A 12,727-nucleotide genomic window follows, 5' to 3' on the forward strand; every position below is an offset into this window, starting at 1 on the left:
AGGCACAAAGTCAGATAGCCTAATAATTATCAAATTATTTTAGAAACAAGTGTTTAATTATATAGTTTCAGTTTAAGATTGTACATTTTTATCCCCTTATTTTTTTCACTGGCTGGCTGACTTGAAAAGTTACTTAATGATAATAGCCTATCTCACATCAGGTAGTACAAATCTGAAATATTAATCCATCCAACAACTGGTGGGGAAAGAAAAAACAAATCAGCTGTTCATTCAATAAACCTCAATTAGACTATCACAATCGACACTTATAAACAATCCCTCCTTCAGTAACATATGCAGTATCAGTAAGCATAAAAGTATCCATGAGCAAGTAACAATTACATCAGAAACACTAGGAAAATAAATGAAGTTTTCTTTCTCAATAAATGGGAAATTCAAAATTAAAATCTACTTCAGACTACTTCTTTCATCAAAAGTGTTTAGACTTTACATTAGCCAGATTTCTTCCACATGCTATGGTCTCTCATTTTATGATCATACTATTCAAACAGACCACTGATCCACAGAAATCCTTTCAAACTTTTAAATACATCACTGAAGATCCATATCCAAGTGGGGAGTCTAACCAGATCCCAAGCTATCCATAATTACATGCCAAAATAATTACAAAAACATATTAGAAGCAGAGAAGTGTAAAGTTCTCGATTCACATTTACTCAGTTTTAACTATTACTTCATTTTGTTAAATACCAGAAGGGATATAGAAGAGTGTATCTCATTTTGTATTAGAAAACATGGGCTATGAGACAATTGGGGAAACTGAAAATTGTCTTTTGAAAGCTGAGTCCTAAACGCTGTAGTTTCAAAGGTGGTGTGTTTTGATAGGGAACAAAATTCTTTATCTGTAAGACCTGTAATTTAGTTTTTTCTATTCTGTGTTTCACTGCAGAAGAAAAAATAGAATGCACAAAATCCCGCTGGATAGTTTGAAACAAAAAAACAGAAAAATTTGGCAAAAGTGACTATAGGGTTAAAACCAACTACTAGGCAAAAAGCTAGGTTTTTTTTTTTTTGCATAAACTATATTAGATTATGCTTTATTTGCTTTGGCTCCTACAGTCAGATTATAGATGAGAAGAAAACAGGAAAGGGTGAATTTTTCATGAATCCTAGTAATTTGTAACGTCAACCTTCTTCCTCCTTCTTATCTGCTTGTTCTCACTTCTTGCCTATGCCTGGTTCCTCTATTTTGATGTATGCTTTTCAAAGCAGCTGCTACGGCACAATGACTTCAAATGAACAACAGTACGTCATGGTAAAGCTTATTTTGGTTCAAACGAAAGAATACTTTAATCATTGTTCATGTGACAATATTAATGAGAATTAAGTTGTAAATCTTACTAAGCAGGCAAGTATCTGTTCGCAAACTGCTGGAACTGCAAAAAGCTGAACATACATACAGGCCCTGCGGCAGCTCTTGAACCTGAACAGATTTACCAAAGCGGTATGGACATGATTTACGGCGTACAAAGGTGTTCCGAAGAATTACACATAGTAAACCAAACCCAACTATGATAATTTTAAGATAGCGTGGCTGCTTTGCAGAACTTGGAAAATATAGTTATAAAATAATTGACGTAGCATTTCTGATGTCATTAACAAGCTGTAAGAACAGTCCAATTCATGTTCTCCACGACACAAATGACCTGGGCTTTAGGTGACCAAAATCCAAAGCACTCTGAAACAGAGTAACTCATGGAAGATAATTTACAGTGTTAAAATGTTACCAAATACAAATATGTAAAAGGTGTACCCTTATTCAGTATGTCTTTCCTTGAAGTACAAAGCTTGTCATCATCAGCAGGGAAATGGCTACAAATCTCTAGAGAAACTCCAAATTAACAAGGGAAATTCATGGAAAACTGAAATATCTCATGGCCTCCACTGCTGAACTGTTACAGTACTTCTAAAACATGCTAGGAACTGAATGTAACTACTAAACTGACCAAAAGCATATGGAAGTGTCTTCTTGATGAGACATATATCACTATTTCTCCAGCCTTTCTCTAGCACTTTCTGCGCTAGAGTTCTCTAAGAGACAGCAATCCATAAAAAAGCAGACATACTGTTTTGGAAGAATACTTCCTGCAGTACTTCCTTCCTCAGTTGGAAGACAAAAGCAACTGCAGGAAAAAAAAACCCTCAGTAAGATAAAATCAGAAGCCACTCCAATAGAGCAGCAAGGTAGTCACTCCCAAGCTGCAGCGAAGGGAGATGAAGAGAAGCCAAGTGCCTTGTGCGTGCAAAAGTACCATAAAAAACACAAGAGTTGGGAGAGGAACTTCTGAATACCAGAGCTGCTCATTTAGTATCATGTTACAAAGGTTCTCCTTGAAAAATGGGTAAATACAGAGGACACTGCCCAGAAATGGTATAAATTATGACAGATGACATTCTTTATGCATTTTTCCCTGGCTTTAAGAATTACTAGCTTTTCCAATAATGACAAAGGAAGAAGTAAGCCTTTAGAGCATCAAGGAACTGCAAATCCTGCACTCTATCTCAAAAAAAAGACATTGCTATGTGCTCTGTTCAGCTAGGTTGAGACATAGATGAAGCCATCATTGGCCCCATCTTCAGGATTCTGTCATCTAAACCATTTTTCACACACAGTTTTTATGTCAACAAAAAATAAAACTAGCTGAAAAATTGCTATGGCACAATCCTCCACAGTGTATGAAGTTAACAGTATATTAAGATGTTGATCCTTATCTTTATACACAAGGAACAACAAAAGGAAGTATCAGTTTAGCCAAATCGGTTTTTGACTTAAACACACAAACATATCACTAAAAACAAGGACAAGTTTGTGCTGGTTTTGGCTGGGATAGAGTTAATTTTCTTCACAGTAGCCAGCATGGGGTTGTGTTTTGGATCTGTGCTGGAAATAATATTTGATAATACAGAGATGTTTTCATTATTGCTGAGCAGTGCTTACCCAGAGCCAAGGTCTTTTCTGCTTCTCACCCCACCAGCGAGGAGGCTGGGGGTGCACAAGAAGTTGGGAGGTGGCACAGCTGGGACAGCTGACCCCAACTCAACAAAGGGATACTCCGTAACATACAATGTCATGTTCAGCATATAAAGCTGGGGGAAGAAGAAGGAAGGGGAGGACGTTCAGAGTGATGGTGTTTGTCTTCCCAAGTAACTGTTACACTTGACAGAGCCCTGCTTTCCTGCAGATGGCTGAACACCTGCCTGCCGATGGGAAGTGGTGAATGAATTCCCCGTTTTGTTTTGCTCGTGTGCATGGCTTTTGCTTTACCTATTAAACCGTCTTTATCTCAACCCACGAGTTTTCTCTCACTTTTATCCTTCCAATTCTCTCCTCCATCCCACCATGGAGTGGATGAGCCGCTGCGTGGTGCTTAGTTGCCGGCTGGGTTTAAACCACAAACAGAAGTCTCAACAGATGAGAAGTGTACTGAGGCTAAGGAGTGAAGATACATTCAAAATACGGGCAAATACTTTTTAAAAAGTATATGTATTTCAAATGTTCCCCAACTTTCCCCTCAATTTATTTCTTTACGGTCTAGCTTGGTAAGCATTATGCTAGAATCGAGTCTTGAGCAAGGAATTAAAAACAGTAGATGGAAAGGGCTTTAAGAAACAGTTTGAGTAAGATATTTAATATGCAAGCCTTGTAACACTGCCCGAACTTGGAAGCGTCTACAAACAATGCAACCTCCTGCTTCTGGTGACGGAAGTCAAGGGAAGCTGCCTTAAAAAAAATGTTCAAGATTGCACTACAATGTGGAAAGTGCTTATAGGAGAGAGGAGTGTCAAAACAGCAGATCGTTTTGAGTCTGGAACAAGGCAAGATACTATTGATTAGCTTGCCTCTATGCAAAGCAACAACTCCTACAGTTCTCAGCAATGTTAACATGCCAAACACTGACAGCAGAAATTCAGGAGGAGCTGAAAACAGCTGCCTTTTACAGTGAGAAGATACTGCCCTGATAAAAAAAAATAGATGGGTGGGAGAAGACAGCAATTTTTCAGCTGCCCTGTTGCAAGAGTCTTGGTCCTGAAGAAACACTTGCCTATTAGTGGAAAAATGAAAGCTGTGAAGTAGATAAATATGCAAAGAGCTGTACAGAGTAATACACTATTTTGAAATGACTGCTTTAGACATTTCATTACTATCATGTTTTCCCTATTCAGTCTTTCAGTAGATAGGAACCTCCTTCCTGGTTTCCACCAATACTGTTTTCTTTGACTTTAGTGTCCTTGACAAATTCTCCCAAACTTGTAAACTGCTTTCTACATCTTATCAGGAGAGAAAGCTGGCTGGGAAAGTCACCACTGCACTCCTTTCTTGTGCACAGTTTGTTCAAAAGTGGTTCAAACACATGATCTACTGAGTCTTCCTTAAATTCACTCCTTGAATTGAGCTACTTGCATACTGGGAGGAAAAAAGCAGGGACTTTGTAGCATACAGAAGAGCTATGGCTAGACAATGTAAGGTAGGCAAGTAGTAAACTTTATTATTTCCTCAGCTGACTGTAGAGAAACAGACACCTACTCAATATATGTAAAATAAACAAGGAAATTATAAAGTAGTATTTAAAAGTACCTGAAAATATTTCAGAAACCACTCTTGTTAAAAGCTGAGCAGATGCAAGCCCTAAAGGCCTCCATTTTAAATGGTAATGCCAGAAAGTTCACACTTCCAAATATCAAAAAGCAGCATAGTTAAGAGAGCATAAGACGGAAGCCAGAAATACAAGAAAAAGCAGAAAACTCGGCTTGTCTACATCTATTATTTTTTTCAGCAAAAACTCTGATTTCTGTTCAGTTTCCTTTGCTTAGTTTATCTTACTAAGTCTTCATTTCACACCATCTTTTCATCTTACCACAAATATCTGTAGAAACACCTTACTGATAAAAGTCTATCTTCATAAAGCTGACAATATGACAGTTTCTTTACTAGAGTAATTTTTATGTACCGAGTAGAACGCTTATGAATTATAAGAAAATTTAGTTATGCTTTGGATCAAGCAAATCACTGGAGGTTTCTCTCTACCTGTCTATATTCTGAAGAGTTCTTTTCTTTCAAAACTTGAAACAAAATTACTCCAAAAATCCCATGAAAACCTACCAAAGTAGTGGGGGAAGGACCTCTCATGTCTGGGTGTTCAGGCTCTTTAACTTACATACCATACAAGCTCTAGAGATAAGTATGTGAATTCTTAAGAGTCATTTTTGAGAAAAGTTCTGACACTATGCTTGTCACCTGGATCACCAGTTCTTCCGTATGACTTCTTAAACTTAGAAAGGGGTTCTGAGAAAATCCATGACTCTCACTTGCTGAGATAAGCAAGGAAAGCAAGACAAGCAGTGAGATGAAATGAGTCACCTGTACCACCTGTAAGGGCTAGAGTACATCTACTACCATAAAATTAACTGTATATTCCAGCTTTTATTTGTTAGTTGTTATAAAACAACATGATGCACAGGATTTCAAACACCTCACATATTGATGAATGCACATACATAGGTCTGTATGTTAAAGAGAGGCAAACCCAAAACTTTGAAGGAAAGTCAAAGAACCCACTTATGTCTAGACACAAATACGTTTAACAAACTGGTCATATGCCTTTGCCAGGCCTTCAAAATGAGTGAATCAAAACAAAGAACCGAAGAAGAAAGATATGCTAAGCAGGGTATTTTGTGAAAACATGCACAGATACTAGGATCTCTATAGCATTGTATTTCAAACCTTTAGCAAACACAGGCCAAGAAGAAAACCAAAATGAATTAATATACACGCTCTGGAACAGGTCAATGAAATATGTCCACACAAGCTTTATTAATGCAATCACAAGTTCAGTGAAGCCAAATGGACATCTCAACTGGTAAACAGAGTAATAAGAAACACTGTCATATCCAGTTAAAACAGATTTGCAAACAATAGGCAGCCTAACTAATGAGAAACATGAATGTAACTTACAAATTAAAGAGACCCTCAAGGTAAGAACAGCCCCAAAATGCTCTCCGCAAATTAAAAGACCTAAACCAAAGGACTATACTATCAAGAAGTTTGTTACATGTCAGAAATTAATCTGTACATGAACACAAGGAAAAGAAAACGTACTTTCCCAGCTAAGGAAAGATGTGATGCAGACCACATCATAAACCCATGTCCTGCCAGAGGGACTTCCAAGAAGACAGAAATCCCCAACCAAGCAAAGAACAACAAAACCCAAAGCAAATTTAGTGGCAAGTAGAGGAAATAGAATACAGCTTGTTTTTATTTAAACTATTTTTCTGTATGCCCTGAGCACATATTTGCATCTGTATTGCCAAGAGTATTCAGAACATTTAAACAGAAACTTTGCTTCTAAAATCCAGTAATATCACATCAGAAAGGTGGTCAAAATTTTAGCAAAAGCAAAGCACAACGCAAAAACATATATTAAATTAATTGTTATACCTTTCATTCAAAACTTTTTAAAATACCTCACCAGAGAAAATTTCTTCCCTTAAGCTTTTCCACTATCACATAGGACAACAAGCACCTTACAGTTTTTTGTGCTGCCTGTACTGTAATTAAAAGTTAAAAAGCAGTGGTAAAAATATTACCAAGCACTACAGTCTGGACACAAGCAAACACAGGATTACTTGGGCTCCAAACCAGTTATACACAAACTCTTTCAGCAACCCCGACATTGTTGCTCCATGATCAGGAACAGAGAACTACAGAAGAGTTTTCTCCGTATTTCTTGAAAAAAAAAAAAACAAAAGCAAAAAATTCCCTGGTGTGGTTGTGGGATAAAGATGTCCCATTTCGTCTAGCTATTCCCCCAGAATCAATCACAGTTGCGCTTCTACTCTGCTCTCCCTAGGGATGTCAGAAGACGGATAAAAGAGAATAACCAAACCAACACCATTCTTTGCTGGCTGAGTGCTGTATTACAGCAAAGGAAGTTTCTCAACGGTTTCAGCAAAGACTGAATAGAAAATATGCAGAATGGCACTCAATTCAAATTTCTCTCATCTCTCTGCATTGCACTGAAATGTGCAACGGGTATCTAAAAATTATTTGCAGAATTTTAAAAGATCAGTAGAGAAGTTACAGAGGAGCACGTGAAACGACAGGGCTGAAATGGAAACTATCACACCAGAGAGATGTGGTGTTCTCCAAGAATTCCTATTTAAATATTTGCATTATAAATATCTACACAAAACTTAAAGTGTACTGATGACATGAAGGTGAGGCACCATCACCCTGAGGCACAGGGGAGGAGCAAGGTACCATAGAGAAAGAAACAGAACCGAAATAATGGAAACAGGATGAAATTCAATACAGTGAAATACAAGCTTGAACACTGCAGCAAGGATTTCTGTTAGAAACTAGATTATAATGAAAATGACTACAGATGGGAATGAGCTGATCACAAAATGACTACAAGTCACCATCATCAGCCTAAAACAAGGAGATGAAAACTTTCCAGCAGTCAGATTTAAAAAAAAAGTAACCAATTGTGGATGTTCTTCCAATTCTTTTTATAATTTTTATACATAGACACACACATACAAATGTTTTAACATCTTCAAGCTCATCTAGAACTTAATACTGTCAGGTTTTCATTCTAAGGAGTCTTTTATTTTGAAAGCAGATACATAGAAAACAATTAATTTATTCAAAGTAAAGCATTTATTCAGTATGAGCAAAAGTAGAAGGTGCAAGAAAAGCTGTTATTATATGGCTAGTACTGAAAAACTGGCTTAAAGCAGCTTTTTAGTCCACACAATGGAGAATATTTACTCGTATCTTGTACATCACTTTTTTACTTTAATATAATGCATAAAAAACATGAAGAACCAAGTAAAAATAAGCCTAAGCATGATCATGAGAAAAACGGCAAAAATTACACAGATTTTGTCGATAGCATGGCCAATTAACGTAGAAAAAAACTAAAATGATTAAAATAATCTACCAGGCATGATTAAATATGACCAAAAAAATCTAGCTACACGAGAAAAACAGCAAAAATTACACAGATCTGTTGATAGCATGGCCAATTAATGCAGAAAAAACTAAAATGATTAAAATAATCTACCAGACATGATTAAATATGACCAAAAAAATATAGCTACACATGGTAAAAACAATGTGAAATAGGTCTCTCCATCATTTCAAAATGCTGTCAGAACGACACCAGAAGGAGCCTGTCCGTTTCAAAGGGACCCATTTTTCCAAATACATTACCACTTCCAACTAAAAGACTAGACATTTATACATCTATTTCTATCACTATTTAAAGTAACAACATCGACCTTTCCTATATTAACCTATTTTTTGAAACTCTTATGAAAGTAACTGACAATTTTTTTGCTATTTTTGAGTCATATAATTTCAGCATATGAAGTAGCAAAGTAAGTATTTCCTCCACCTAGCAGGACATTTGCTAATTTGAACTCAACTTTTCTTTCATCTGTATTTCGTTTTCATCAGTTATGTACTTCCTACATTCTCCTTACCTTAGAACTAACTAACGATATATTCCACGTAACTCCATAAGCCTTTCCAATAAACTGCAACAGTAGATTTTATGATGAAGACCTGTCCAAAGAAACCTTATTATAAACGTGAGCTCCAAGATCCACACATGGATATTTTTGGTCATACCTTGTATTACATTAGTCTGCTATCTTTTTTTCAACCCCACCCCCCATTTTCTTACTGAGTTGAGCATTCAAGTCTTTTTACTCACTTCTGTGCTCCCTGAGACAACAGCTTTGTCCACGTTCACCGACAGCTGCTCTTCAGTCTGGCAGACTCCCAATGACCACTCCGCACAGCGGTGATGAGCCCAGCAATGACCTAATGCATTATGAAAGAAAAAGAGCTTTGGTTGTATGATTCTGTCAAGCACTTCCTCTAAGCATGGGACTTAGTTTTAGTAATAAATACTTGCCAGATAAAATGAATAGTCTCTCTTCTTCCTGTTGTTGCAACATTTAATGCCCTTATTAACATACACTGAATATACTGCAGTTACTCTCAGCCACTAAATATACTGCAATTTTCTTTTATACATAACACACCTTCCTCTTCATTTCAGCACATTCTGTATATCTAATTTTCAGATGCTTGATTAAGTATTCGTAACAGTGGACTGTATATGATTCTACAACTTTATGATTCTATATGCAATGTTTGTGTGAGACACACACAGAGTCACATCTGATCTTATATTTCACCCTAGAGAACCCTCATCTATGTATGTACTCTTAATTTACAATTCCCAAAGACTGGATACAGATCTGTTTGTTCATGTAGAACACGCTCACATGATGCTTTAGAATTCTACACTAAACTTTTAACAGCTCAAAATACAGCATGAACAGAAATATCATATGAATGACTGAGAAAACCGTGTCAATATAACAAACATATTAGAGATGTAATTAGAAATGTTTAACTGCATAAGAAAAAAATTCAGAATTTGCAGAATTCAACATGTATCTCTTAAAAGAAGTTTCTAATTAAATTCTGGGAAAAACAATGTAATTGATGCATACTTCCGAATGAATTCTGTGACAGCTTTATACTAGATTAGAAATGATGTTTTACATTAGCTGTTGAAATTAGGTACCTGGTCAACTTAATCATTCAGCAGCAAAAAATCTCCCCCCAAAACCTCTGTAAGGGCTTGGGAAAAGTCATCTACAAATACTAACAACTTTAAAAAATTTAGATTGATAAACCCCCTCACCCATCCATACACACTATGGTATAATTATTTATAACAAATCATTAATTTTTTTTTGTTTTTAATTAGACTTTGAGATGAGTTTCCACACTCATGAAAGAATGACATTTATGTTATTGCACAAATATATTTCCATTTTTGAGGCAAGATACATCAGTGGACTACCGGCATCAAAGCATTTGGACATAGATGCTTTCTGAAAAAGTAATCCATAACTGAGTAAAAAGAAAGCTTCTGCTAAAATTGAAGAGCAGATGACAAACCAGACCATTTTCTGACAGAAAACCTGCAACATTCAAGTGTATTATGCCTCTATTGTTCTAGCAATGCTGCTCTTTTACATCTTCCGTCCCATTATTTCCGATAACCCCGTATTAGTAGCAGGAGATTAGGTAAGGCTACAGGATTAGGACTTCAAGAATTAGATTAAGCTGCGTCTCATTTCTTTTCCTTTTCTCCCCAAAACAGAATCATGATACTGAAGATATTACTACCTGCACCAGTTCAGCAGTAGATCACAAATATTTCCCCATACAAAGCTGACAGCAATTCTGTCCACTAGTTGGAGAGGAAACTATACAAAAATATCACATCAACATTGGCAAAAGCTACAAAACCATCATCAAACACGTGACAAACACCATACACAGAAAACCAACTGCTGAAAAATTTCACTTGATGTCACTGTAGCTACTGTACTACTGGATGAGAAAAAAGGAGAATAGCAACGCATCTTACCTGTTGGCTCAAATAAGGCTTGAACATCAATGTCATCTGGTAAGCCAACTAAACTGAGTTCATCCCAGAATTTGACAACCTGATCGTCAGAAGCAGTTTGGGTGCTTACACTTGCACATGATGCTATACTTGATCGAGATCTGTATCGGGGAGCAGAAAAACAAACTTAGGAGCGACCACATTCTCTGTTCAATTAGCTAGATACTTGCAAATGAACGAAAACTCAGGGAAAGTGAGTATAAATTCTTCCAAACATGAACAAAAGTCTTTCTTCCTCATACTTTAGCCCAACATTTTTCGCAATAACAAAGTTTTCAGTTAAAGCTGCTATTCAACAGACAAAAAAAAATGCTTGGTAAAATGCCCCTTTCCCAGTCTGCTCTCTTCCAATTCTTCAGGACACACATGCTTCTGTTTTTTTAAATCCGCTTCTGTTTGGCATTAAAACTCGCCCAACCTTTGGAATGGAGAATTAGGTAACAGCAAGCAGTCTGTGTTACCCTGGGGAAGAAGAGATGCAGAAGGAAGAAAAGACAGTGGTGTAAGTGGCGAGCACCAGCTGCAGCTTTCATATGGCCCTCTCCCTGCAGTCTTAACAGCTGGTCCAGGGTACAGCATTGACAGTATCCTCAAAGGAGACTGCCACGGCCAGAGGTAAGGTGTCTAGATAAAATACAGCAACTATAGGGAGAATGCAGAAAAAAAGACCAGGCGTGAAAAAGCTGTTTGGAAATAGGTATCTTTATCCAATGCCATCAAGAGGGCAAAAAAAAATAAAAGGCGGGGCAGGGCAGGGGGAGAGGGCAAGAGGAAAGGAGTGTGGGGGGAATTGAAAAATGCAGTCATACAAAGACTACTATATTCTGCTGACATGGGAGGATCTAGTTTATAACCTTCCTAATTTGTTCCCCAAATTCTAATCTCAACAGAAAACAATTCATAATACTCAGATTACTCCATTAAAAAAAAAAAAAACACACAGAAGTGATGACTCCTTCTCCTTTATTTCCTGCAGGCAAAAAACACCCTTGGACATCTAACGACGTGCATGAGGCTTACTGATAAGAGAGACCTGATCGCTGATGTTTCAGCAGTTGGTAGGAAAGGCAGTGCTGCGTTTTCTGTTACAGTTCTTTGAACATCATTATTCTCCCCCATTAATAACTCAAACATAAGCATTTGTTGTGACTTCCCAGTTTCTACAGTTGAGACAGCACAAAACCACCTCTCTTTCCTGACTGCTCTCCTGCTTATAACCTCAAAAAAAACATGCTGAGAACTGACCTACTGTCAATAAGCCAAGAGACACAGTAATTCCTGGAACTTTAACCTGCGATAACTTGGCCTTCCTGAAAACCATGTATGCTTTACTTCAGCAATTACATTCAGAAATACAATTAAAAAACACTTAGCTTAGGGGAAAAGAGTAACATCCCTCTTGCACCGCCCAAGAAATCTTAGAAGTTTTCAATTATTACATGATATCTTCATGACCTGCATCATGATAGAAGCTGAACATCAAAAAAAAAAAAAAAAAAACCCAAACCAAAACCTGTTAACTCTGACTCTATCAAGACTCCCCTTAATAAAGCATTACATTAACCCGTTCTGTTCAACGACGCTGATTTCTGAGCGGCCATGTCCAGTCCCTGCCCAGTGGAGCCATCTCTAACATTAACTGCTACTCAAAACACAGGAGTTTAAAGGAATGTTAAGAAAAAACTAAATCTCAATTGTCAAGGCATTTTTACTAGTATGAAAGCTTCCTCACAAGATCAAACCAATCCATTTAAAGAACATCCCAGTTTACTCTGCAATTTCATCCTGAACAGAAATACTTTCCAGAGCATCCTGATCTTTTGTATTTAGCCTTTTTGTAAATAATATTTCATATGCCTATAAAATAGAGTAATTGTCTCAGAGGAAGGGGTTAGTTTTAGTAGCTTTAAGAAAAGCGGTTTTTCCCTATTGGCATTACACAACGTGCGTTTTAACGACACCGACACAATTACACGAACGTATGCTGTGTAGCTGAGCAACATCAGCAAGTATAAAACACCGTAAACGGCTTCTCCAGCAGTAAGCAGAGCCCTAGCGCTGAATATGAGCGCGCTTGAAATGTTAAGTTTAAGAGATCCAACTGAACACGCATCAATGAAATATTTTTGGAGCGTACTGCGGTCAGATTTGAAGAACAGCAGCCCTGCCCTCGCCCTCCCCGCGGGCCCTCAGGCGGCTCCGCCCCA

General features: G+C 37.3%; 1 protein-coding gene across 1 annotated transcript in view; it reads right to left on the reverse strand.

Annotated features, from left to right (window-relative positions):
* LOC104166867 (histone-lysine N-methyltransferase 2C-like) overlaps nucleotides 1–10,605 on the reverse strand; it is a 120,859-nt gene extending 110,254 nt beyond the window's left edge. Inside the window, 2 exon segments of the mRNA XM_009706995.1 lie at nucleotides 8,742–8,851; nucleotides 10,482–10,605. The gene's annotated coding sequence lies outside the window, so the exon portion shown is untranslated.
* Nucleotides 10,606–12,727: the final 2,122 nt, after the last annotated feature.

This window comes from Cariama cristata, unplaced genomic scaffold (genome assembly GCF_000690535.1).
Source record: "Cariama cristata isolate BGI_N322 unplaced genomic scaffold, ASM69053v1 scaffold9930, whole genome shotgun sequence".
NCBI lineage: Eukaryota > Metazoa > Chordata > Aves > Cariamiformes > Cariamidae > Cariama > Cariama cristata.